The sequence below is a fragment of the Cervus elaphus genome, chromosome X, assembly GCF_910594005.1.
Source record: "Cervus elaphus chromosome X, mCerEla1.1, whole genome shotgun sequence".
Classification (NCBI taxonomy): domain Eukaryota; kingdom Metazoa; phylum Chordata; class Mammalia; order Artiodactyla; family Cervidae; genus Cervus; species Cervus elaphus.
Window position 1 is genome coordinate 38842092 of NC_057848.1, and position 26304 is coordinate 38868395.

Below are 26304 nucleotides of genomic sequence, written 5' to 3' on the forward strand. Positions count from 1 at the left end.
CAGGCCTTCGGATCCCGTTCTCTGAAGCTTTATCTCTCCTGCTGAAGGAGGAAACAGACAGAACAGGCTCCATCTTGAAAGCATTACTTGGGCTAGACTGTGGGCTTTGAACTATATGCCCAGTATCTATGGAAACACCATACCAACTGGAAAACTAGACCCCCTTGGATGGAAGAGCCCCAGGGCTCGTACCTAGACTATCTGTCACCCAAAAGAACACCATAATTATCTGTGTAACCAAATAGAATAATAAATTCTATCATGCTTATTGGGATATGACCACAGGCCTATTGATAATTGTCCACTGAACTACCTAGGCTTAAGGCACACGAATCACGGGTTTAAGGCATACGAATCACAGGTTAACTTTGATTGTATTTTTCCTTTCCTTTGTTCAGACTAGTTTCAGAGAATTTGGGGAGGTGGGTCTGAGCACATACACTTAGGGTATATAAGGTTTTCACAAACCTGGTAGGGGTCCTTGGCTAAGAGGAGACTGCCTTGGGCCCGCCAGTGTAATAAACTGCACTCCACTATCTGCATTGTCCTTCTGAGTGAGTTTGTTTCCTGGAAATCGTGGCTACAACACTGCCAGTTGGGGGACTGTGGCTAGCTTTCCCCATGAGACCTATTCTATATTAAATAGGAAAGCACAAACAAGCAACAATGCCAATGCCCAGCACAGAGAAAATTCCAAGAATGCTTCCTGTTGCAATAGTGGCCATCACAGAGGAGTAATCTTCAGTTTATGAAGACTTTTTTCTGAGTCCAAGAGTGTGGCAATCAGGTTTTCATCCTAACTTTGTCTTTCCTTCCTTTGCTTATCATCCTGGGATGCTAAGGGCATCTACGTTTGTTGTTCCTCAATCTCACCACCAAGGGGCGCCCGAGATGAAACAGTTCTGTCCTGGGATGTACCACTGAGGGGTAGCGGTGGGACCACCCACTCTGGAAGGTACCATTGGGGGAGTGCGTGTGACAACACAGAGGGTCCCCTGACACCGCGTCGGGCCTCGACCACAGTTCCCAGCGGAGGCGCTCATGGCGCCGCTGGATCCAACCGCATTCGCTCCACTCTGTCTTCCGGCCTCATTTGAATTCGAGTGGACACCGATATTAACCTACAACTTAGTCTCTTTTCCAACTCCACCTCTTCTTTTATACATGGTCACATCCAAGGTGGGGATAGCTACAGAGCGAGAGATTGGCTGCCGCTTTGGGGGTGCGGCGACCGGAGATTACCGGAATTAGTTCTTCCGGGGCGCGAGTACACGCGGAAGTCCTGCTACTCCCGCCCTCCTTCGTCTCCTGCTGAGTTCCCATTGGCTGTCTGTCTTAGACAGGCACTGAGCTCGCGGAGCTGGAACTCTGGGCTAGAGGCGTGTGTATACCAGTGCGCCTGCGTTGGCTTGCGCGGCTTTTCAGAGTGTGCAGTTTTTCTCCGAGTTTTACCGCTTTTCCCGAAGGGGTTGAATAGCTGCCTTGGTTAGTGGCGAGGCTCGGCACAGTCAGTGGCTGTGCAGGGTGACGGTGTTTCAGTCTTACTTAGCCCTCAGTCTGGATCATATGGCAACGCGCGGTAAGTCGCACAGATGCACGCAATTCATGACCAGGGAGAGGTCTCTGGGCTTGTTTCGCGTCTCTCCCTGGAGAGTAACCTGTGTCAGGGAGCTTGGGGTTGTGTATGGCTACGTATGACATCACAGATGCTGTTTGGGGTACATTTGATCTCTCTGAGCCATTGGCTAGGATTGTGGGTGATGGGATATTTGATCTGAGTGGATTTTGCGAGCCATAGTCCAAAGCCTCTAGGATATGTGTGCCTGTATGCCGGGATGTGCATTTTTGGAGCTTTCGCTCATTTGAGTCCCTGGGTGCGGATCTCTGTGTAGGCGTCTGTGGCCCAGAATGTGAGATCTCTGAGCTTTTGATTCTGTGTCCCAAGTTGTGATGGCTCTGAGCTGCTTTGAGGAGGGGTTTGTCTTAAGGTGTCAACTATCAGCTGCTTGGGGTCTGTGCACAGGGTGCAGGTTTTCCATTTGTCTGGGGAGTTTTATCTTAAGGTTGTATGATGTACTGAGTTACTTAAAGTTCTATCTTTCTGCATAGGGGTTTCTGTATTAGGTTAGTAAGTGTCCGGAGTGGTTCGGAAGTCAGTCTCCGTGATGTGAAGTATCTGTGCAATTCTCATTTGTTTCTGTCTTGAAGACCTTGGTCTGTTTTGAGGCTCTTTGTCGCAGTGCGTTTGGTTTCTGTCGTGTTTGCGGGTCTGAGACTCGAGTTGTGAGCTCTCTGTGCAGATATTCAGTGACCTGTTTTTTGTGTCTCTGGGTATCTACCTGAGCTATTTGGAGTCGTTGTGTTAGAAATAAAGCCTCTTGTGTTCTTGGCTGTAAGGTCTCTGTCCAGGAACTGAGGAGTTGGAAGCTGGCAGATGTGATTCCGAAGCCTGGAACCTGACATGCTGTGTGTTGTTGAGCGTGTCACTTATCTCCTGGAATCTCAGTATGTATGAGAATTAATACAATGGGGCCAGTGTCCGCCTTGGAGTGTACCTCTGCATGTTAGCAGTGTGTGTAAAGGGTCTGGCTCCCGACTGTCCTTCAGCAAATGTTTTCTGAGCACCTGTCACATACCAGAGCACTCTTTGAGGAGTTTGTGACTGGACAAAATGGACCAAGTCTCTCATTTCATAGACCTGGTAGTCAGTAAGTAAATCAAGGGTGGCAGGCACTATGAAGAAAGATAATACTAGATCAGGGGAAAGGGTATGTGTAGGTATGATGTTATTATTTTATTCAGGATAATGAGGGAAAGTCTCCCTGAAAGATGGCAATTAAGGAGAGATGTGGAGGAAGTGAGAGAGCAGGCCATGGGCTTACTTAAGCGAAGAGCATTCCAGGCAGAAGGAACATAAATGCAACAGTCCTGGCAGGGAAATCTACTTGACGTGCTTCTGAATGTCAAGGAGTTCTGTGATGCTCTGGGTTTGGCATGTTTCAATGGGTTTAGCACTCATTGAAAAGGGTCTGGTGCTGCTGTCTCTGTTTCTCCCACAATTTGTGGTCATCCGCATTTCACAGATGAAGGACTCAAGGCTGCAACGTGTGCCCTGCACCTTCTCTCCCAGCTATACCTGAAATTAGGAGTGAAACCTTCTGGTCCATGATGAGAGACAGAGAGCTTGAGTGTACCAGCTGCAGGGATGACAGCATCCATGCTGAATGTCAGCCAACTAGCGGATATCAGTTATAATGTGGGAATTGTGCCTCATAATGTTTCTACTCTTGATGGAGGGCAGGACTTAAGAAGGAGAAAGCAACCGGGGCAAAGGAGGGAGGCAGGAAGGGGAAGCTGGACGACAATGAGAAAATAAAAACCAATGGCTTCATCACATTGCTTGGATTTGGCCCATTTTACCTTGAGTAACTGATTATATTAGAATATAGTCACATTTTCTCTGTCCCTACCCATTTTTTCCCTCCTTTCTCTTTTGTGCCAGGTATACCACCTGGGCTTGGAGATTTCTGTAAATTTTTCAACTACAAGCTCAGTTTTTAAATAGATTATCTATTTCTTTTTGGCTGAACTTAGTTAGTTCCTTTATTTCACAAAAATTGCCAGATGTAGTTATGTAGAATTATTCACAGAATCCTTTTAATTTCTGTGGGATCTGAAATCTATTTTGCTCTCAATATTGGGAAGTGTTGTCTTTAGTTATCTTGCTTTTTTTTTGGTCTATATGAGTAGCAGTTTATGAATTTGTATTGATCTTTTGAAAGAATCAGCTTTGGGTTTTGTTGATCATTTCTATTTATTTTTCTCATATCTGTTCTGATCACTATTTCCCTTATTTTGCTGACAGTCTCACTACTAAAGGGGTTTAATAAAGTTCCTGAGAGTTTCCCAAGCATAGTGAAAAACAACAGATTCTAGGGCACTATTGTAGCTGCAGTGAGCTGCATTTTTTTTTTTTTTTTTTAGAATTCCTGAGTTTTGATTGACACGGACAACTTGTCTAGGCAAGACCAGAGCAGAGGAATGGTCTTATTTTGCCTCCTGCCAGGCTCTGTCTCCATTGGGAACATGTGTAGGTGACAGGGGTTTCCTGCCTTCTCTGATGCACAAACCCAGGACCCGCAGTCTAGGAGACTCACTGACATGCTGTCTGCTGTGCTGAAGAGGCTCTCAGACCATGATTTCTACAAAACATCCTAATTCCAGTCTTGCCAAGCCTCTATCTGAAAGATTTCTGAAGAAATCAGATTTCTATTTAGTGTGCATTTCTTTGATGTAAGATCAATTTGTGTTATGTGGTAGCTGTTATTCTACATATTTTGCCATAACTGTTGGATCTTACCCTTGACAAAATAAATGCAGAACACACTGAGTTTTCCACAATGCCTCCAGACCCGTGGCTCCCTTACTGCTGGGCGATACTGAGAAAGTTACATAGCATCTCTGTGCCTTCTTCCTCCATTAGCCACATAGAAACACTAGCTTGGAGTAAATTTAACTACTTCCTGGGGCAGTGTAGAACACTAACCATGTTAAGACATGGGAAATTGTCAGAACAGTATGTGCCATATGGTACATTCCCAGTCAATTTTAGCTGTTGTCATTACTGTAGTTAATATTATTTCTGTTCCACCTTTCCCTGGATAGTGTTCCAGGGACACAGTGTCAAGACCACCTTGACTCACCGCATGGACTTTGCAATATCACTTCAGCTCTTCAGGGCCTTAAGAACGGAGTGTATGAGGCCTGGGGGAAGGTTTTTTTTTTTTTTTTTTTTTTAAGCATAATGAGTATTTGCCTCTTTTTGTGAGGATATCGTGAAGCCTAAATGCAACACTGAGGTTCCATCATGTGCTCGTATGGAAAATCTTAGTGCATATTCTCTATGAAATTACAAGTCTAATGACGCCTTCATATGATCTGTATAGTGACAGGAAATAAGTGATCACTGGACAGTTATAGAATATGAGTATATAAAGTTTTAAAAACCTTATAGAGGGAAATTTAAAGGCCGAGAAACCTCATCACACAGCTATTTTTTTTGGGGGGGGCATTCTTTTTATCGAGTCTAATTCTCCTGTATCAAATTCTGAAAATCTGAATCTGATCAAGATATGAAAATATTAGTAGTTAAACTTTCATCAGTAATGCTTTATTTCTTGCATAGTTTTCACATTGCCAATGTTAGTCTGTTTCTTATTTCTTCTGCTAATATTCATGATTTTTAATCCAAGGGTGATGGTATGGATATTTTCTGAGGTAAATTATGAGGAGATTGTCAGCCATGTTTTTGGATGGAGAGTCTGAGAATGGGGCACAGGTGCTAGAGAGCAGAGTTGGGGTGGGAAGGGAAAAGGATGGGGGCAAGGACAGGGGTAGTGAGTACAAGCAGAAAAAGGAAGTGAAGAGAGGCAAGAAGATAAGCTCACCCTTCTGAACCGTGGTTAGCTCTCCATATGTACACATATAATAAAGTCTTTGAGTATTCATCACAACACTATGAGGTAAGCATTTTTAATACTATCATCCCTTTTGGCAGCTAAGGAAGCAGAAGCATGAGGCGGTAAACAGGTGAATGAATTTGCCCAAAGTCACCTCCCTAGCAAGAGCTGAGTCAGATTGGTGCCCAGGCCAGAGAGGAACAGAGACATGTTGTATCTGACCCCCAATCTGGAATACATTGCAGTGTCTAGTGTACTCTGGATCAAAAGGCAGATCAACGTGTCCATCTGCAGGAAACTTTACTGTGTATGGATCTGTGTATGGATTGGACACAGTGTCTCCTAAGTGCATGAAAGACCATGGGGTGTCATGTCAGCATGCACACATCACAGAGAACAGTTCCTGGTCCAAATAACAAATACAGTGTCATGAAGACATTAACTCCCCTATTTCATACATTTTAAAAATGAAGAGAACAGACCTGGAAGGCAATAGACTGCATATTAAGTTGTTTTTTTTTTTTTTCCTCTCAAGTGTGACATTCTAGATAACTTCCAAATAACCTTATTTTAGATTTGAAAAAAATATTTATTTTTCATTGATTGACTATTATTTACAGTATTGGTTTGATTTCTGTCATACATCAACCGGAACTAACCACAGGTGTAGGTGTAAATATGTCGCCTCCCTCCTGAATGCCTCCCACTTCCCGCTCGTTCCCACCCCTCTAGGTTATTACAGAGCCCCCATTTGAGTTCCCTGAGTCATACAGCAAATTCCCATTGGCTATCTATTTACATATGTTAGTGTATATGCATCCATGCTACACTCTCCATTTGTCTCACCCACTCCCTCTTCTCCCCTACCCTTGTGCATAAGTCTGTTCTCTATGTCTATGTCTCCATTGCTGCTCTGCAAACAGGTTTATCAGTACCATCCTTCTTGATTCCATATATATGCATTAATACACGGTGTTTGTTTTCCTCGTTCTAACTTACTTCACTCTGTATAATAGGCTCTGGGTTCATCTACCTCCTTAGAACTGACTCAAATGCATTCCTTTTTTTCTATGGCTGAGTAGCATTCCATTGTATATATGCACCATAGCTTCTCTGTCCATTCCTCTGTCGATGGACATCTAGCTTGCTTCCATGTCTTGGCTACTGTAAATAGTGTTGCAATGAACACTGGGGTATGTGTGTCTTTTTTTGCTTTGGTTTTTGAAGGGTATATGCCTAATAGTGGGATTGCTGGGTCTTATGGTGGTTTTAGTCCTAGTTTTTTTTTTTTTTTTTTTTTTTTTTTTAAGGAATCACCATACTATCTTCCCTAGTGGCTGTATCAATTTACATTCCCACCAGCAGTGTAGGAGGGTTCCCTTTTCTCCACAACCTCTCCAGCACTTGTTGCTTATGGATTGTTTGATGATGCCCATTCTGTCTGGTGTGAGGTGATATCACATTGTAGTTTTGATTTGCATTTCTCTAATAATGAGCTTCCCTGGTGCCTCAGAGAGTCTTCCTGCAGTGCAGGAGACCTGGGTTCAATCCCTGGGTCGTGAAGATCCCCTGGAGAAGGAAATGGCAACCCACTCCAGTATTCTTGCCTGGAAAATTCCATGGACAGAGGAACCTGACAGGCTGCAGTCCATGAGGTTGCAAAGAGTTGGGCACAACTGAGCGACGAACACTCTAAAAATGAGTGATAGCGAGCATCTCTTCATGTGCTTATTAGTCATCTGTACGTCTTCTGTGGAGAAATATCTGTTTAGGACTTTTTCCCACTTTTTGACTGGGTTGGTTGTTTCTCTGGTATTGACTTGTATGAGCTGTTTCTGTTTTGGAAATTAATACTTTGTCAGTTGTTTCAGTTGCTATTATTTTCTCCCATTCTGAGGGTGGTCTTTTCACTTTGTTTATAGTTTCATTTGCTATGTAAAAACTTTTAAATTTAAATAGTGCCCACTTATTTATTTTTGTTTTTATTTCCTTTATTCTGGGAGGTTTGTCGTAGAGGATCTTACTATGATTTATGTCATACAGTGTTCTGCCTATGTTTTCTTCCAAGAGTTTTATAGTTTCTGGTCTTACATTTTGGTAGTCCATTTTGAGTTTATCTTTGTGTATGATGTTAGGAAGTGTTCTAATTTCATTCTTTTGCACTTAGTTGTGCAGTTCTTCCAACACCCCTTATTGAAAGTGATGTCTTGTTCCCACTGTATTTTCTTGCCTCCTAAGTCAAAGATAAGGTGTCCATGTGTGTGGGTTTTCCTCTGGGCTTTCTGTCTTGTTCCATTGGCCTATACTTCCGTTTTTTTGCCTGTAACGTATTGTCTTGAATGTAACTTTGTAGTATAACCTGAAATCAGGTAAGTTGATTCCTCCAGCTACAGTCTTGTTTCTCAAGATTACTTTGCCTATTCAGGATCTTTTGTGTTTCCATATGAACTGTGACATTTTTTGTTCTAGTTCTATGAAAAACGCCATTAGTAATTTGATAGGGATCACACTGAAGCTGAAACTCCAATACTTTGGCCACCTCATGCGAAGAGTTGACTCATTGGAAAAGACCCTAATGCTGGGAAGGATTGGGGTCAGGAGGAGAAGGGGACGACAGAGGATGAGATGGCTGGATGGCATCACCGACTCGATAGACATGGGTTTGGGTAGACTCCAGGAGTTGGTGATGGACAGGGAGGCCTGGTGTGCTGTGATTCATGGGGTCACAAAGAGTCGGACACAACTGAGCAACTGAACTGAACTGCACTGAATCTGTAAATTGCATTTGGTACTATAGTCATTTTCACAATATTGATTTTTCCTACCTAGGAACCTGGAATATCTCTCCATCTGTTTATGTCATCTTTGATGTCTTTCATCAAATTATAATTTTCTGTATACAGTTCTTTTATCTCCTTAGGTAAGTTTGTTCCTAGATGTTTTATTCTTTTTGTTGCAGTGGTGAATGGAATTGATTCCTTAATTTCTCTTTCTGATTTTTCATTGTTAGTATATAGCAATGCAAATGATTTCTATGTATTGATTTTGTATCCTGTGACTTTGCTAAATTCACTGATTAGCTCTAGTAATTTTCTGATAGTATCATGGTTTTCTATGTACAACATCCCATCATCTGCAAACACTGAGTGATATACTTCTTTTCTGATCTGGATTCCTTTTCTTTCTTTTTCTTCTCTGACTGTTGTAGCTAGGACTTCAAAAACTAGTCTGAATAATAGTGGTGAAAGTGGACACCCTTGTCTTGTTTCTGATCTTAGGCGGAATGCTTTCAGTTTTTCACCTTTGAGAATAATATTTGCTGTGGGCTTAATATATGTGGCCTTTACTATGTTGAGGTAGGTTCCTTCTGTGCCCATTTCTTGAAGAGTTTTAATCAGGGCCAGTGCCCCCACAGACTGAGGGGTCCACAGGTAATGATTTTAGAACCCCATACCACTTGATTTATGCTGGGTGACTCTGCAAACCCTCCAACCCCTTTTACAGATACAAACACATGCAACAGCACAGCAGAAATTGTGAGCGTGTCTTTGTCTCCTGAGGTAATTGCAGATTTGTGGACTCACTACCCAGAGTTGTCACAGGCCATCCTTTGCTCATTCTTGTCCTGGAAGGGGCACCGCACAGATGCGTGGACCAGTCTCCCCTAGTCTGTGGACATCTCCTGCCTCCTCTACTCGTTTGTAGACATCTCATGTTCTTTTGCCTTCATCTCCATGTCAGCTGGGGACTGGGCTCATGCACACACACACAAACACAGGTGATACAAGCACACACCTGTACACATGCATGTGCAAGGCACAGGGACACAAACAGGGAACAAATGTGTCAGTACCTGAGGAACTAGTGGTTCATACGAAATACAGTGATTTCATATTTCTTACAGGAAAATCTCCATTCTGATCTTCAAATGTGAACAATACAGAAGTCCAACGTCCATGAAAGAGTGTTCAAGCCTAGATTTTGATATAAGAAATACAAAGAACTCCATATTTCATGAAAAAACAGTGGTGCACGTATTTTTGTTTGTGAAATAGAGATAATTCTGATGCCACATTGGTGCTCCATATCTGAAGAAAACCAAAGCCATGGTTTTCATCTGTGAAATATAGAGATTTCTATATTTGATGTAAGGATCACCACCCAGATTTTCATATATGAAGTACAGAAAATATGATATTTCATGTAAGAAATTCAGCATACAGATTTTCATAAAGTGAAATACAAAATTCAATATTTCATGATGTAAATTCAGCACTGACATTTTCATATGTAAAATATAGAGAATTCCATTTTTAACTGAGTAAAATTTCACCCTGATTTTCATATATGAAAATCCATGGCTGATTCATGTCAATGTTTGGCAAAATCCACTACAATATTGTAAAGTGATTAGCCTCCAACTAATAAAAAATAAAGAAAAAAAAGAAATATGCAAAATTATTTATTTTAGGTGGTAAAATCGGTGCACAGATTTTGATATCCAAAATATACATAATTCCGGATTGCACATGGGTAAATTAGCACCCAGGTTTTCATGTGTTACATACATAATGTTCAGTATTTCCTAGAGGAAACTTTGAGCAGAGATTTTCATATATTCCATATTTTGTGGTAAATGGGTGGCCAGGTTTCAAATGTGATATATAGAGAATTCCCATTTCATCTGGGAAAATTGGCAACCATATTTTCATATATGAAATATAGAGGTCAGTATTTTTTTGTATGAATATCTGGGATGGGATTTCCTTATATGAAACTTGAAAAATATCTTACATCATGTATGAAAATCTGTTCACTTATTAATATATGTGAAAAGTAGAGATTTCATATTTCATGTAGGTATAATTTTTCCCAGTGTTGTATAATGTGAAATATAGACAGTTACATATTTATGCAATAAAATCTTAGTTAAGATTTCCATATATGTAAAGTACAGAATCCCATGTATCTGTATAGCAGAAACACCTTTCCTCCAATTATCATCTGTAAAATATACAGAAGTTCATATTTCATTTAGGAAAACTTCCAATGTGATGTCCACATGCAAAACACAAAATTCCTCATTCACAATTCAGAATCTATGCCTACAAAACCCATGCTAATATTTTAATATGTCAAGTTTAAGGAATTTTGTATTTGGTGTAGAAAAATGAATGTCTATATTTTCAAGTGATAAACACAGAAAATTCCATATACCATGTAGGAAAGTGTGCAACCAATATTTATAAATGTAATATGAAAAATTCAACAATTCATTTGTAAAATATAAAGAAATACATATATTGTAGAACACACAATGCCCATATTTTCATATGTGAAATATAGATTAGTCTATATTTAAATCAAGGACATACAGATCTTTTATATGAAATATAAAGAGTACCACACATCATGTAAGACAACCTCTATCAAGATTTTTATTTGTGAAATGTACAAATTTTGTATTTCTGGAATGAATATTTCCTTCTGGAATGAGTGTTTGAACTATAGAGGATTGCATATCTCTTGTCAGAAAATTTAATTGAGAAATTCATTTATGAAAGTAGAATTTCGTAATTCAGCAGGAAAATGTATGCTCAAATATTCATATGTGAATAATACAGGATTCCCTATTCATGCAGGTAAATATGTGAACATATATCCATATGTGAAACATGGAATATTCCATATGTCATGACGAAACATATACAGCTAGATTTTCAAACATGAAATACAGATTTCATGCTTCATGTAGAAAAATCTGCACCCATATTTTCATGTATGAAATATAGAAAGTTACATATTTCCTGTAGGAAAGTCATCATTCAGGCTTTCCTATATGAAATATAGAGAATTCCATATTTTAAGCAGGAAAACTCAGTGAAGCAGGTCTAACTCAGTGAAACTAAGCCATGCCATGTGGGGCCACTCAAGACGGTCGGGTCATGGTGGAGAGGTCTGACAGAATGTGGCCCACTGGAGAAGGGAATGGCAAAGCACTTCAGAATTCTTGCCTTGAGAACCCTATGAACAGTAGGAAAAGGCAAATTGACAGGATACTGAAAGAGGAACTCCCCAGGTCGGTAGGTGCCCAATATGCTAATGGAAATCAGTGGAGAAATAACTCCAGAAAGAATGAAGGGATGCAAAGCAAAAACAATACCCAGTTGTGGATGTGACTGGTGATAGAAGCAAGGTCCGATGCTCTAAAGAGCAATATTGCATAGGAACCTAGAATGTTAGGTCCATGAATCAAGGCAAATTGGAAGTGGTCAAACAGGAGATGGCAAGAGTGAATGTCAACATTCTAGGAATTAGTGAACTAAAATGGACTGGAATGTGTGAATTTAACTCAGATGACCATTATATCTACTACTGTGGGCAGGAATCCCTTAGAAGAAATGGAGTAGCCATGATGATCAACAAAAGAGTCTGAAATGCAGTGCTTGGGTGCAATCTCAAAAACGACAGAATGATCTCTGTTCGTTTCCAAGGCAAACCATTCAATATCACAGTAATCCAAGCCTATACCCCAACCAGTAACACTGAAGAAGCTGAAGTTGATCAGTTCAATGAAGACCTACAAGATCTTTTAGAACTAACACCCAAAAAAGATGTCCTCATTATAGGGGACTGGAATGCAAAAGTAGGAAGTCAAGAAACATCTGGAGTAACAGACAAATTTGGCCTTGGAGCATGGGATGAAGCAGGGCAAAGGCTAATAGAGTTTTGCCAAGAGAATGCACTGGTCATAGCAAACACCCTCTTCCAACAACACAAGAGAAGACTCTACACATGGACATCACCAGATGGTCGTCACTGAAATCAGATTGATTATATTCTTTGCAGCCAAATATGGAGAAGCTCTATACAGTCTACAAAAACAAGACTGGGAGCTGACTGTGGCTCATATCATGAACTACTTATTGCCAAATTCAGACTTATATTGAAGAAAGAAGGGAAAACCACTAGACCATTCAGGCATGACCTAAATCAAATCCCATATGACTATACAGTGAAAGATTTAAGGGACTAGATCTGATAGAGAGCCTGATGAGCTATGGACGGAGGTTCGTGACATTGTGCAGGAGACAGGGATCAAGATCATCCCCATGGAAAAGAAATGCAAAAAGGCAAAATGGTTGTCTGAGGAAGCCTTACAAATAGCTGTGAAAGAAGAGAAGCGAAAAGCAAAGGAGAAAAGGAAAGATATACCCATTTGAATGCAGAGTTCCAAAGAATAGCCAGGAGAGATAAGAAAGCCTTCCTCAGCGATCAATGCAAAGAAATAGAGGAAAACAACAGAATGGGAAAGACTAGAGATTTCTTCAAGAAAATTAGAGATACCAAGGGAATATTTCATGTGACGATGGGCTTAATAAAGGACAGAAATGGTAGGGACGTAACAGAAGCAGAAGATATTAAGAAGAGGTAGCAAGTATACACAAAAGAACTGTACAAAAAAGATCTTCACGACCCAGATAATCATGATGCTGTGATCACTCACCTAGAGCCAAACATCCTGGAATGTGAAGTCAAGTGGGTTTTAGGAAGCATCACTATGAACAAAGCTAGTGGAGGTGATGGAATTCCAGTTGAGCTATTTCAAATCCTGAAAAATGATGCTGTGAAAGTGCTGCACTTAATATCCCAGCAAACTTGGAAAACTCAGCAGTGGCCAGATGACTGGAAATGGTCAGTTTTCATTCCAATCCCAAAGAAAGGCAATGTCAAAGAATGCTCAAACTACCGCATGATTGCAATCAGCTCACACGCTATAAAGTAATGCTCAAAATTCTCCAAGCCAGCCTTCAACAATACATGAACCGAGAACTTCCAGATGTTCAAGCTGGTTTTAGAAAAGGCAGAGGAACCAGGGATCAAATTGCCAATATCCACTGGATCATCGAAAAAGCAAGAGAGTTCCAGAAAAACATCTCTTTCTCTTTTATTGACTATGCAAAAGCCTTTGACTGTGTGGATCACAATAAACTGTGGAAAATTCTGAAGGAGATGGGAATACCAGACCACCTGAACTGCCTCTTGAGAAACCTATATGCAGGTCAGGAAGCAACAGTTAGAACTGGACATGGAACAACAGACTGGTTCCAAATAGGAAAAGGAGTACGTCAAGGCTGTATATTGTCACCCTGATTATTTAACTTATATGCAGAGTACATCATGAGAAACGCTGGGCTGGAAGAAGCACAAGCTGGAATCAAGATTGCCGAGGGAAATATCAATAACCTCAGATATGCAGATGACATCACCCTTATGGCAGAATTTGAAGGTGAACTAAAAAAGCCTCCTGATGAAAGTGAAAGAGGAGAGTGAAAAAGTTGGCTTAAAGCTCTACATTCAGGAAACTAAGATCATGGCATCTCGTCTCATCACTGCATGGGAAATAGATGGGGAGACAGTGGAAACAGTGTCAGACTTTATTTTATTTTATTTTTTTTGGCTCCAAAATCACTGTAGATGGTGATCGCAGCCATGAAATTAAAAGGCTGTTACTCCTTGGAAGGAAAGTGATGACCAACCTAGATAGCATATTAAAAAGCAAAGACATTACTTTGCCAACAAAGGTCTGTCTGGTCAAGGATATGGTTTTTCCAGTGGTCATGTATGGATGTGAGAGTTGCACTGTAAAGAAATCTGAGTGCTGAGAAATCGATGCTTTTCACCTGTGGTGTTGGAGAAGGCTCTTGAGAGTCCCTTGGACTGCAAGGAGATCCAACCAGTCCATCCTAACGGAGATCAGTCCTGGGTGTTCATTGGAAGGACTGATGCTGAAGCTGAAACTCCAATACTTTGGCCACCTCTTGCGAAGAATTGACTCATTGGAAAAGACCCTGATGCTGGGAGGGATTGGGGGCAGGAGGAGAAGGGGACGACAGAGGATGAGATGGCTGGATGGCATCACCGACTCGAGGGACATGAGTTTGAGTGAACTCCGTGAGTTTGTGATGGACAGGGAGGCCTGGTGTGCTGCGATTCATGGGGTCACAAAGAGTCGGACATGACTGTGCAACTGAACTGAACTGAACTGAATCTGCATATACGTTAAATAATCAAGATGACAATATTCAGGCTTGACGTACTCCTTTCCCAATTTGAACCAGTCCGTTGTTCCATGTTTGGTTCTAACTATTGCTTCTTAACTTTCACACAGATGTCTCAGGAGGCAGGTAAGCTGGTCTGGTATTTCCATCTCTAAGAATTTGCCACAGTTTGTTGTGACCCACACAGTCAAAGGCTTTAGCTTAGTCGACAGTTTGCTAGGATACCTATTTAAAATATCTCTTTTCTCTTTGCAGTCTTTTTGTAGTTTGCTTATCATGTGCATCACATTATGGTTTAATACTTATTCAATAATAGAAATGTTTTTCATCCACTATGTCTTTGTGGAGAGGATTTCTAGATTGATAAGAAATTTTGAATTTTGTTTTCATCTGTATCATTACCAAGTAACCCATCTTTTCTTAAGCAGCTGCTTTCTGGGTTTGAGCGACCTGTTTAGTGGGGTGATCTTTGGGAGACAGATGGATATATAGCAGTACCAAGTTGAGAGAAGAAAATCAATATTATGAATAAATGGTATTCTCTCAAAATTTGTATGCTGAAGACATAACTCTCTGTACATTATATTTAGTCAAAATGCGAGTATTGTCATTTCTTCTGACCCTGTTTGGAAATAGGGCCTCTAAATAGGTAGTTGTGTTAATACCACTGATTCTTTATAAGAAAAGGAGATCAGTCACAGAAAACACAGAGACATTACTGTGTGAAGACAAAGCCAGAAAATTCTGGACTGACGCAGTCCAGAACAGAACAAATCTCCTGACCCTTTGGTTATTGATTTTATCCCCAGAAGCTTGAGAAAACATCTTTTTAAACTACCTGGTATGATTCTCATTGTTCTGGCAACCCTAGAAAACTAATACACCCACTTCCTCTTGAAAAGAGGTTTTCAGTTTCAAATGAGGCCTCCTTTTCTTTCCTAGGTTCTCATGGAAAGGAAACTGGTAAGGAAATCTCTAACATGTAAACTGATGATCCTCACAGATACTTAACTCGCCCTGAGAGTTTTCACTGTGTCTTTAGAGATTCAACTAGGCTACAACTTGTTCCTATTTCGTGGGTAAAGTTGCCTAGGAAGTACTAGAGTGAGCATCATTTACAGTAAGTGATAGAAGACAATAAGCCTATCATGAAGGCAGCCCCGCCTCGTAAAATACAGTCCTCTCCTTTCATCTGTAAGAGAGAAGTGACCAAGGCATTTTGCCTATTGCTTTAGTAATGTCACAGAGTCGTGATGTTGTAGCAAGCATGCCTCCCTAAATCTCCCCTAAACAAGACACTAGGCTGTAATAGCCATGGGGAAGCCTAGAGGATCACAAGCCCTCCCCAAGTGGTGAAACCACCTGGGCTTTTCCCCCAGAGAGTTTTCGAGGTATGTTAGTGTTACCCTCTCCATGGTAGAATGTGTAGTCTGTGGCCGCCACTCTTATGACCAGTCCTCTGATTTCCTGAGAACCCCAAGAGACCACCATTCCTACTTGCAAAGTCCATATCTGAAAAAAAAAAAAAAAAAGGAATGCAATCCAGTCCAACTGAAGGTCCCCAACCCACGGAGATGTACGGGGTCCTCAATCCCAACAAGGGCTGTACAAGCAGCAAAACCACAGTTCCAGGCAACCTCAGCATTAACACCTGCAGCCATGCCAGCGATATGTCACAAGTTCTGCTCTTAAACAGTGCAGACTTTAAGTCCTCTATGAACTTGAGAAATTGTGCCAACAAGATCTCTCGACATCCATCTTAGCCAAGCCTAAAAGACAGACTTGGTACTGTAGCACATTAGGCCAAATGCATGATCAACTGAGAATATTTGTATGTTAGAGTACCAGGTACAGGATATTGAGGAGAAGATGTACACTGAGAGTGAAGTCACGTAAAAGTCTTTTATGCCAGTTTCAGAGGGAAGCTATTCATCTTCCAGATGATCCAGTCTATAGGATTCAAATTACTATTAATATTCAACTCATCCACAAGGCAGTGCAGGGTCCCTCTGTGGAACTTCATAAAGAAGTTCCAATGCAAGCCTGTCTGCAGCCTCTAATTTCCATTCCTCAAATGATTTCATTCAATCAGCAGACAGTTCAAAATATGGACAATGGGCAGATGATGAAGACTGCAAGAACAGGGCATCTTTCCAGGGCAGTGAACACAGGTTGATGAAAAGATGGAGGAAAGATGGACCAGAGAATGAAGGGGAGATTTAAGAGCTAGGATATGGCTTTTTGGGGGTGGTGGGAGCTGCTCCAGATCTGCCTGCAAGCTTTGGGGACATATTTCAAAATGTAATAAACAATGTGGTCTCTGACCTCAATGAGCTTTGACAATCTTAATGCTTCAGCATACTAGACTAGACCGACTGCAGTGTAACAGCTTAGACATTCAGGAGATATTATTTGTGGGAAGGGGGCAGTTACTTAAAGGAGACTTGCCCGGTCACACTTGTTCAAACAGTGTGAATACTTAATAGAGTTGGAGCCGGGATTCACCTATATATAGACTGTTCTCTTAAGCATATTTCAATTTCGAGATCATAACGAGATAACCATCTATCTGGGATTTCATTTTCTTTCTCATTGAATACTTCTCTACTTATACAACCGGAAGATAGCACTAACTTTGATGTTACATTTTTGTATTAGGACTTTTCTCTCACTTTTCCAGCTGTACCAGTTGTGCTAAATGACTTCCTACCACTAAAGATGGTAATTCCTCCTGCCATACAAAAGTCTCTCAAACGAAAAGGCAGATAGAATGCAAAAGCACAGACAAGCCAAGTTTCTGAAGACTGTTTAAAGCCATGGGAAATTAGGCCATGAGTTGGATGGTTGACATAGTAGTGTTATTATAGAATCCGTGGCATCAGAAAGAGACAAGTGGCACTCAAAGATGCAGAACAGCCAGGTATATTCAGCAGCGGTGTGGGCTCAGTGGAGTCGCTTCCAAAGACTGAGTGTCCCGCCTTTGTTCTGGGTATGTTTTATACACCGTAAATTTCCTGCTCGAATGGCTCAGATCACTCCCTTCCCCAGGTAGCCCTAGTTCCCAAGGAGGTAACCAACAAGCAAGAGATCAGATGCAGAAGGGGTGATTGATGAGCAGCAGCTGTTAACACAGATGAAGGAAGGGAAAGCAAAAGGTTGTTACTTTAACTGGGGGCTTTGACTGGTTTCTACCTCATTCCCCCTCTTGATGTTTTGGGTGCATCTGCAGCTATCAGAGGACATCATCATTCAGAACTGGCTGGTAGCCCTTTAAAAGCAACAACTAGGTGGCTGTTCTCCGTTCAGCAACTGTTTCTATGAATGAACCCTGTTACGTTTTTTTATTAGGACGGGTATGAAGCAGGAAATAAGCAGACGTTGGTGAGTATGACTATGACAATCCCAGTTATTGTTTTAAGCAGAAACATTGTCTGAACCAGAACATGGGCAATCTTCCTGATATTTTTAGTTATGTCTGTCAGAACTTTTCCATTGACACCTATTTGGATACAGCAGTCAGTTTGGTAGAATTTCCCACAAGCTTCTCCTTCCTCCACTATTCTATTTTGATAGATGGCAGTCCTCATCTGGGATTGTTGCTGTGCCAACAGTTCCAGCACAGTTGCGATTTCATTAGTTATAATCTCAAGTACCACCTGCAGTCGATTTATTTGGTTGAGGATGAAAATGGGAGTCCTGTATCCCCAACTCCCGTCTTGTGCCTATGTGGCCAGACCATAATACTGGATTATCTGTTGGGGGGACACTCATCTTTGCCCCAATTTTGTTTTCCTCCTAGCTCAAGGAATCATTTTTCTCTATGACTCAGGTTGTCACAAATTGGGAACACCTCGGGGCTGCCATAAGTCTGGGTTTGTGAAGGAAAGATGCTTCCAATATGGGCTAATGCCTGGGATTGCAAGAAAGGGATTAGTATCAGGTTGATTTCCTGTACACTTTTGCTCTAGAATCCCAGAAGTGGAGTTGAAGGGGGTGCAAGTGTGATTTCCATTCCCTCCTTTTTGGGGAGCCCAATACCAGGTTGGGGTCCCTGGCCTCCACGAAAGTATCTTGCAGGTGTCATTATAGACCAGGGCTCTTCTGTATTTTGTTTTCTCTGACCCAGGTATAATTTATCCCTTCTCGGCTTAGGCATTCTTTGCCTACTGTTTCCGTGGACAGGGTCCAACTCTGAATAGCACCCCTGCCCACCTGCTAGTTGTTCGATTCCATTGGAATAGCAGAAAGGCATCTAATGCAGTATACTTCCAGGGCCATGTTTTACACATCAGAGCCCCTCCACAAACCCAGCAGCTAGTGACATTTAATTCTGGGGTCATCTCCTTGGCTAGATGGATAAAAGGATTATTTCCAATAGTGGGCATTTCTAACTTACCTTTGAGGGAGGCTTGAAGCTGGTTGTACATTCCAGAGGACCTCGTCTTTGGACCTAATGCCAATTGGTCTGGCTTGGTTACTTGGTCCTTTAACCGGTTGACCACCTCTTGGTCTGGTTCTTTCTTAGCCTGGTCTTGCCCCCTCCCCCCCCCCCCTACATCTGACATCCCAAAATGAGTCTATCGAGTCCAGCAGGTCATCTGTCTTGGAGTGCCATAGCACGTTAGGCCATTCATACTGTGGGCTCTAATTTCTCCCTCCCAGTAATGCTTCCCTTCCCTAGTGCATGGGAAAGCTGAACTATAACATGCTATTGGTTTGTATGTATAGTCAGTGAATCCTTGGTCCCATTTACCCTCATGGTAGAAAGACTCCATACATTCAGAACAATCATCCTAACTCTCAGATGAGGAAGGGATTTTACAACTTAACAGAACTGTAAGGCAAAAATACGCTGTTTTCATATTTAAGTTGATCACAGTAGCAGGAGACTCCAAAAAACATGAACTATGAAGAAATAAGCAAAGCAGCGAGAGAGTTTTTGGATACAAGTCCACTCTTGGGGAAAGAGTAAAGCCCTATTCCAAAGAAGATGAATAGGGGGAGTCCCAGACCAATTAATAACGAATACATCTGCCTTTTGTTGGTCCTATTCATTCCTCAAACTTCAGCCGTGCATTTATTGAGCAACTTCCAGGGGGGCCAGAGCAGGGCTTTGGGGTGCTTGTTTCCTTCGCAAGGTCAGGCACAGGGCTTCCTCCAGACTAAGGGTCGTTTCCCACTTCTCTTGGCTATCAGTCAGACTTGCAGGTTTGACTCGAGTAATGGATCCAAGCATCTGTTCCTGCCACCTTGAGATCAGTGGGGGTAGTTAAGATTACAGAATAGGGCCCTTTCCACATGGGTTTTAAAGGCTCTTTTTGCAATCCTTTACCCATACTCGGTCTCCTGGTTGGTGAGGATGTAGTGTTATGCCTAAGGAAATGGGTATTCTATCAATTATCCATGTATATATTTGAGAGATTTTGTGTCCTAACCCTTATAGCTGCCTATATAAGTCCAAGTTCCCCAGTTCTCTGGTGTCTCCCCTTAAGTTGACTATCGGTGGTGGTCGTCCATACAGGATTTCAAATGGCAAAAACCCTCTCTCTGCCCGGGGTAAACACCTCACTTTTTAAGAGGGCCACAGGCAACATGCCTACCCAAGATAAGCTGGTCTCCTAACATAGTCTTCCTAGGGTCTGTCTGAGGGTTCAATTCACGCGTTCCACTTTCCCTGAGCTCTGGGGATGGTAGGCAGTATGCAATTTCCACTGGGTTTTCAAAGGCTTTGCCACCTGTTGTTCTGCATCAGCTACAAATTCCGGTCCTTTTTCTGACCCTATGGTCAGAGGCATGGCATATCTGGGGACAACGTCTTTCAGGAGTGCCTTGGTTACTTGTCTTGCTTTTTCAGTTCGGGTAGGAAACGCTTCCACTCAGCCTGAAAAGGTGGAGATAAAAACTACAAGGTATCTAAATCCTTGATTTGGGGTGATTTCAGTGAAACCTGCTTCCATATCCTCAATGGGGGATAGTCCACAATGTGTCCCTGCCGACCTACTAGGCCCCTGGTGAGCATTTTTTTGTAAACAGGTTACATATCACTGGGAGACAGAAGAACAGAGTGTGGGGAAGTGAGCAATGAGATAGTATGGGCCTAGCAAAGTCTCTAAGGCAGTCTTGCACATATGGGTCAGTTCATGTTGCTGGTGCACCAGCTTGTAGGCAAGTTGTTCCAGAACGCAGACTCGTGGTCTTGTGTGAGCCACTATCCCATCTTGGCTTTGGTTTCTGCTTCCTTTTTTATCCACTTTTCCTCCTCGGGAGAGTACCTGGGGGCAGCTGGTATCTCTAGGGCTCACAGAACTTTTGATCTGTCTGGCAGCTGCCGCTGGGCAGCCTCTTTGGTGGCTGCATCAGCGTGACGGTTCCCTTTGGCCACCCATCACCTCCCTTCTGTTGGCCTTTGCAGTGGACAGCTGCCACTTCCTTTGGTTCCCATAATACTTCCAGAAGTTTCAGGATTTCGACTTAGGTTTTGATCCCTTTCCCTTCTGCTGTAAGGAGTTCTCTTTCCTTCTACAAGGCTCAGTGGACATGTAGAGTAGCAAAAGCATACCGCAAGTCTGTATAGGTATTGACTTGCTGCTCTCAGCTGAGTTCTAGTGCCCTGATTAATGCCCGTAACTCCACTCTCTGCACTGACCATCCTTGAGGAAGTGCCTCTCCTTCCTCCACTTCAGAGTCAGACACTACAGCATACCCAGCCATCTTCTTTCTGTTTTCCATGAAGCTGCTACCATCAGCATATAGGACCAGGTCTGGGTTGTGGAGTGGCTTGTCAGTCAGGTCTGGTCTATTAGAAAATACTTCATCTAGTAATTCCAAGCAATCATGTTCCAAGGGCCCTGCTTCTTTTGGTAGGAAGCTAGCTGGTTTTAGAGTTCATACAACTTCCAGTTTTACCTGTGGATGTTCACATAGTAACTCTTGATACTGAGTCATCCATGCATGTGTGAGCAAATGGTGGCCTCTGCTATCCATCAGGGTTATAACTCGGTGTGTGAACTTAACATTTAGTTTTGCCCCAACATTAATTTGTAGCCTCCCTCACTAGCAAGGTAGTGTCTGCTACTGCTCAGAGGTAGGGAGGCCATCTATTTAGACAAGTAAGCCACCGGTCTTTGCCAAGGCCTGAATTTTTGGGTCAAGACTCCCAAGGCCATTTTGTACTTTTCTTGAACACAGAGATTGAACTCTTCGGTTACACTGGGAAGCTCTAGGCCTGAGGCATTGGAGACTTTGGCCTTAATTGTTTGAAATGCCACCTCTTGGCATTCAAGGGGAGCCTTTTCCTCTCCTTTCAGGGCCTCATATACGGGTCTGGCCAGGTCTGAATATCCAGGGAACCATATCCTGCAGAATCCTGCTACTCCCAGGAGTTCATGGACCTTCTGGTGAGTGGTAGGGAGAGGGTTGGTGCAAACTGCTTGTTTTCTTTCAGTTCCCAGCACTAGCTGTCCCAAATGATGTTAAAACCTACATATTTGACTTGTCTTTTACAGATTTGTACATTTTTCTTTGATACCCGGTACCCAGCTTCCATTAACAAGAAGACGAGGGCCTTTGTTCCTTCTAGTCATTGAACCTGTGTTGTGCTCAATGACCTCTTTCAGCAGGACACAGTCTAACTCCTGTCCAGGAAAATTCACGAACTCAGTGGCCAAAGCTCCACTGAAGAGAGTAGGGGAGTTCTTGAAACCCTGAGGAAGTCTCGTCCAAGAGAGCTGGTCCTTGTTTCCCATGTGTGGGTTTTCCCATTCAGGGGCAAATAGTGGTTGGCTGACAGGTGCAAGCTGGAGGTAGAAAAAGGCATCTTTCAAATGCGAACAAGTAAACCATTCAGCTGTGGAAGGGATCAGTCCTAGTAGGGTGTACAGTTTAGGCACTGCTGGGTGCAGAGTAATTTTTGCCTCATTTACAGCTCTTAAGTCCTGATCCAGATGGTAGTCAGGCCTCCCTGGCTTCTTCACAGGTAGTAGTGGGGTGTTCCAGGGTGACTGGCATTTCATCAGAAGTCTGTGTTGGAGTAGTCTGTCTAAATGAGCCTGGATTCCCAGCCAGGCCTACGGGGAATCTGATACTGTTGTAGTTTTACAGGCTGAGCTCCTGGTTTCAGATCAATCAGGATGGGAGCAAGGGGTTTTGCCAGACCCGGAGCACTTTCATCAGCCCAAACTGGTGGATACTGTCTCTGATTGAGGAGGAATGGTCCCTTCTCCTGGAAGGAAGAAATGCAGGCACCATTCTTCTTCTCACCTTATGGCAAGAGTCATAATCAAGGAGGAGGGTGGGCCTGCTAGCTTTAGGTGAGGTTACCCATCAGGAGAAAAGGAAATCTGGGCCCCCATCATAGCAAGCAGGTCTCTTCCCATCAAGCAAATAGGGCAAATAGGGCAGATAGAGGAATTCATGCTCTACCTTGTGGCCCTTCAGTTGGCATTGTCAAGGACTGCAAAATGGCCTGCAGGTCTGGGTGCTTGTGCCCACGATGATGGCAGTTTCTTTTCCCGATAAGGGGACTATCTCCTGGGTGACTACAGAATGCTCAGCGCCAGTGTCCACCATAAAGTCCACTGGATGGCCCCCTCCTTGAATTCTGACCATGGCCTCTTGGGGACCCAGTTGGAGAGATTCCAGTCCCCTCTAGTTGGTTTCTGCTTGAGCTAGCCCGATCAGACTAGTGCTGGGTGGCTCGGGTTGATACCGGCTCTGTGGGCCTGCTGCTTTGGTTTTCTTCTCAGGGCGCCTGGGGCACTCATTTTTCCAGTGTCCCTTTTCCTTGTAATAGGCACACTGATCGTGGCTGAGGGGAATTGTCCTTTTCAGATCTGGGCCCCTTGCCTTATGGTGTAGTCCCACCATGAGTGCACGCTTTGGCAGACCAGCTGCCAAGGGTGGGACTTTTTGCTTCATCCATTTTTTGCTATTTGGTTGTGATTGACAAACACTTTGTTGGCAAAGCAATTCTGTGGCATTTTACCTGCAAACCCTTCTAACTACTGTAATTTTTTTTTTCAGATGTCCAATGGGGCCTGTTATCATCTGTTGACTTTCAGGTGTTTCAGGATCAAAAGGGGTGAAAACCCAGAAGGCCTCACACAGCCTATTGCAGAAATCAGCCAGGCTTTCATCTGGTTCATGTAGCATCTCAGTGGTCTTAGCCATGTTAGCAGGCTTCTTAGACCCGTCTTTTACACCCTGTAGGGGGAAGGGCCTCTGAATATCTCTCCAACTGGTTGCTTCCCCCCTGAGTATTGGGGTACCAGCGAGGCTCTTCCTCTGGGAAGTTCTCCCAAGCCCGGTTCTCCACATCTAATTGGGCCCCTGGGGTATTATCCTGGAGCCATTTTCTACCTTTGTCATGACTCATTGGCGTTCCTTTGTATTGAACAGAGTGAGCAGATGCTACAGGCAATCTCCACAGGTCAGGCGGTGGGTCTGAAAGATGGATTATAAGACACCAATCACTTCTTGGGGCTTTTCAGAACGTGAGGGGGTGTGCTGTTTCCAGTTAAGGAGATCAGTCATGGAAAAAGGCTGGTAGTAAAAAACGGGTCAACACAGCAGAAACTGTGAGCTTGTGTATGTCTCTTGATGCAATTGTAGATTTGTGGAACTACTGTCCAGAGATGTCACTGGCCATCCTTTCCTCGTTCCTGTTTTGGACAGGGGTGCCCCAGAGATACATTGACCAGTCTCCCCAAGCCTGTGGATGTCTCGTGCCTCCTCTTTTTGTTCCTCCAAGTCTCATGTTCTGTCACCTTCATCTCTACATCTGATGTGGGCCAAACACATACACACACACAGAAACAGATGCAAACACAGGTGACACAAACATACCTGTGTAAACACACACAAGGAAGGCACAGTGACACAAACACAAACAGGGAACACAGGTGTTTCAGTAGCTGAAGATGCCTGAGTCCAGTGATATGGGAGATGACATCAGTAGGCACCTTGTCCTGCCCTTTTGGGATCCCTGTCCATTTCTTCCCCCAGATGTTCAGTATTATCACCAGCCAGCCTTAAGTCATTTCAGGTTTTACCTGTATGGTGGTGGTGACAGAGAGGTCAGTCGGTGGATGTGGAAGTTCACAGAAGACCCCAAAGTCAGCACAAAAGTGCCAAGGGACAGTGAAGAGAAACCCATTCCAACTGGTGGTGCTTGCCAAGAGGAAGGTCGGGACTTAAGGACCCAGGGGAATCTTAAACTCAGTGAGCAGCAGGAGGCCTGGGAGTGGCCAACCTGCGAAAAGATGATTCTGACAAAGGTGCTTGATTCACCCTGCCTCTATCAGAATCACCTAGGACTCTCTCATCTTGTAATCACAGCTTCTTCGAGTAATGCTTGGACACACGAAGTCCCCAAGCCTCCATTCTCAGCTTGCCACTTGCTACCAGTATGACCCGAATCCAGGCTCCACATCCAGCCTGCATGAGCCTGAGCATCTCCTTTTGGGAAAGGAGAGTGTCCCAGCCTCTGCATGGCTGTCCCTTCAGGGCCCACCTTTGATCCCTTCACAGCCTGTGTTTCTGTCAGTAACCTCCCATGGCAAGATCTACCTCTCTGGGAAATACTGCAGGAGGTCGACCCACAGGTCTTCGCTGATTATCTGCTGGCAACACGACCGAGGTCAGCATGGGGCTCACAAGGACCCGAACACTTCATGAATAGCGAAGAACTCCAACACAACTCGCCAATTCTGCAGAGGCCCAGAGCAACCCCATCTCGGCTTTCCTGTTTGATCCCGGGCTGTTGTGATCCAACAACCAGTTGAGGAAGTTAAGGCTGCTGGTTTCCAGCCTGCGGCTTAGAGCTCCCCTTTTATAAACCCAGAACCAGTGGACTGGAGTGCAGTGACATGGCGTATATCCTGGAGGAAGACAGGGGAGGCAGGGAAGGATCACGCAGGAGGAGCATCCACTCCCTTCCCCACCCACCCACACCACCCTGGGAGGCAGGTTGTATCAGTGATGTCAAGGTAGTACTCCTTAATGATCACTGTGTTCCTGAAGTAGGGTTTGCTCCGAAAAGAAACTTGGCAGCGGTTAGCGGGACCAGAGATGCCTCAGTTCCTACACCTGTCAGGACCAGGAGGAGGGGAAATGTGCGTTTCTAGGGTCTGCAGCTTGCCTGCGGTGCAGGCATCAACAGCTTCTGCCTCTCCATGCAAGTGCTCTCACCGCATCAGATGATCCCCCACTTCCCTGCCCAGCTCCCCTACCTGTCCTCATTCTCCCTCACTGACCTTCAAATCCATCATGTAGCTAAGCAAGTCTTCATTTTGTTCACTGATCATGACGGATAGTTGGCCGTTGTTCACAGTCCAGCACAGGTCAAGAAGCCAGTCATAGCACATTCCGTGCCAGGTAGAGCTACAAGCAACAGAGCTAGTCTGGGATGGAACAAGTGAGAGGGTAAGAGGCAGAATGCCTAGGGGCCTGCAAATGGAAGAAATAGGCTGCAAGTGTCAGAGATTTTTTTATCTTTCTCTTAAGCGGCAGGAGAAAACAAACTACAAGTGTCAGAATTTATTTCCCTTCTCTATACAAAATTAAAAGGAGGTTTCTTTTACAATTCTGTGTCGTCATGACAACACCTGGTTCCACCTGAACTTTCAAACCTTGAGCTAACCAATGCATTTTTCTTATGAAAATGTTTTTCTTAAGCTATGCTAATGAATTATGTATTTACCCTAAACTGCCTGTCTTCAAATTGGTTCCACCCAAGGCTCAGAACCAAATATGCCTCAATAAACCAGTATGTTTTACTCATACAA

General features: G+C 43.2%; 1 long non-coding RNA gene across 1 annotated transcript; it reads left to right on the forward strand.

Moving 5' to 3' along the window:
* The first annotated feature begins 1386 nt into the window (after window positions 1-1386).
* Window positions 1387-26304, forward strand: LOC122690003. The gene is made up of 2 exons (XR_006339961.1): window positions 1387-1579; window positions 23543-26304. It is a non-coding gene; the product is annotated as an uncharacterized LOC122690003 (long non-coding RNA).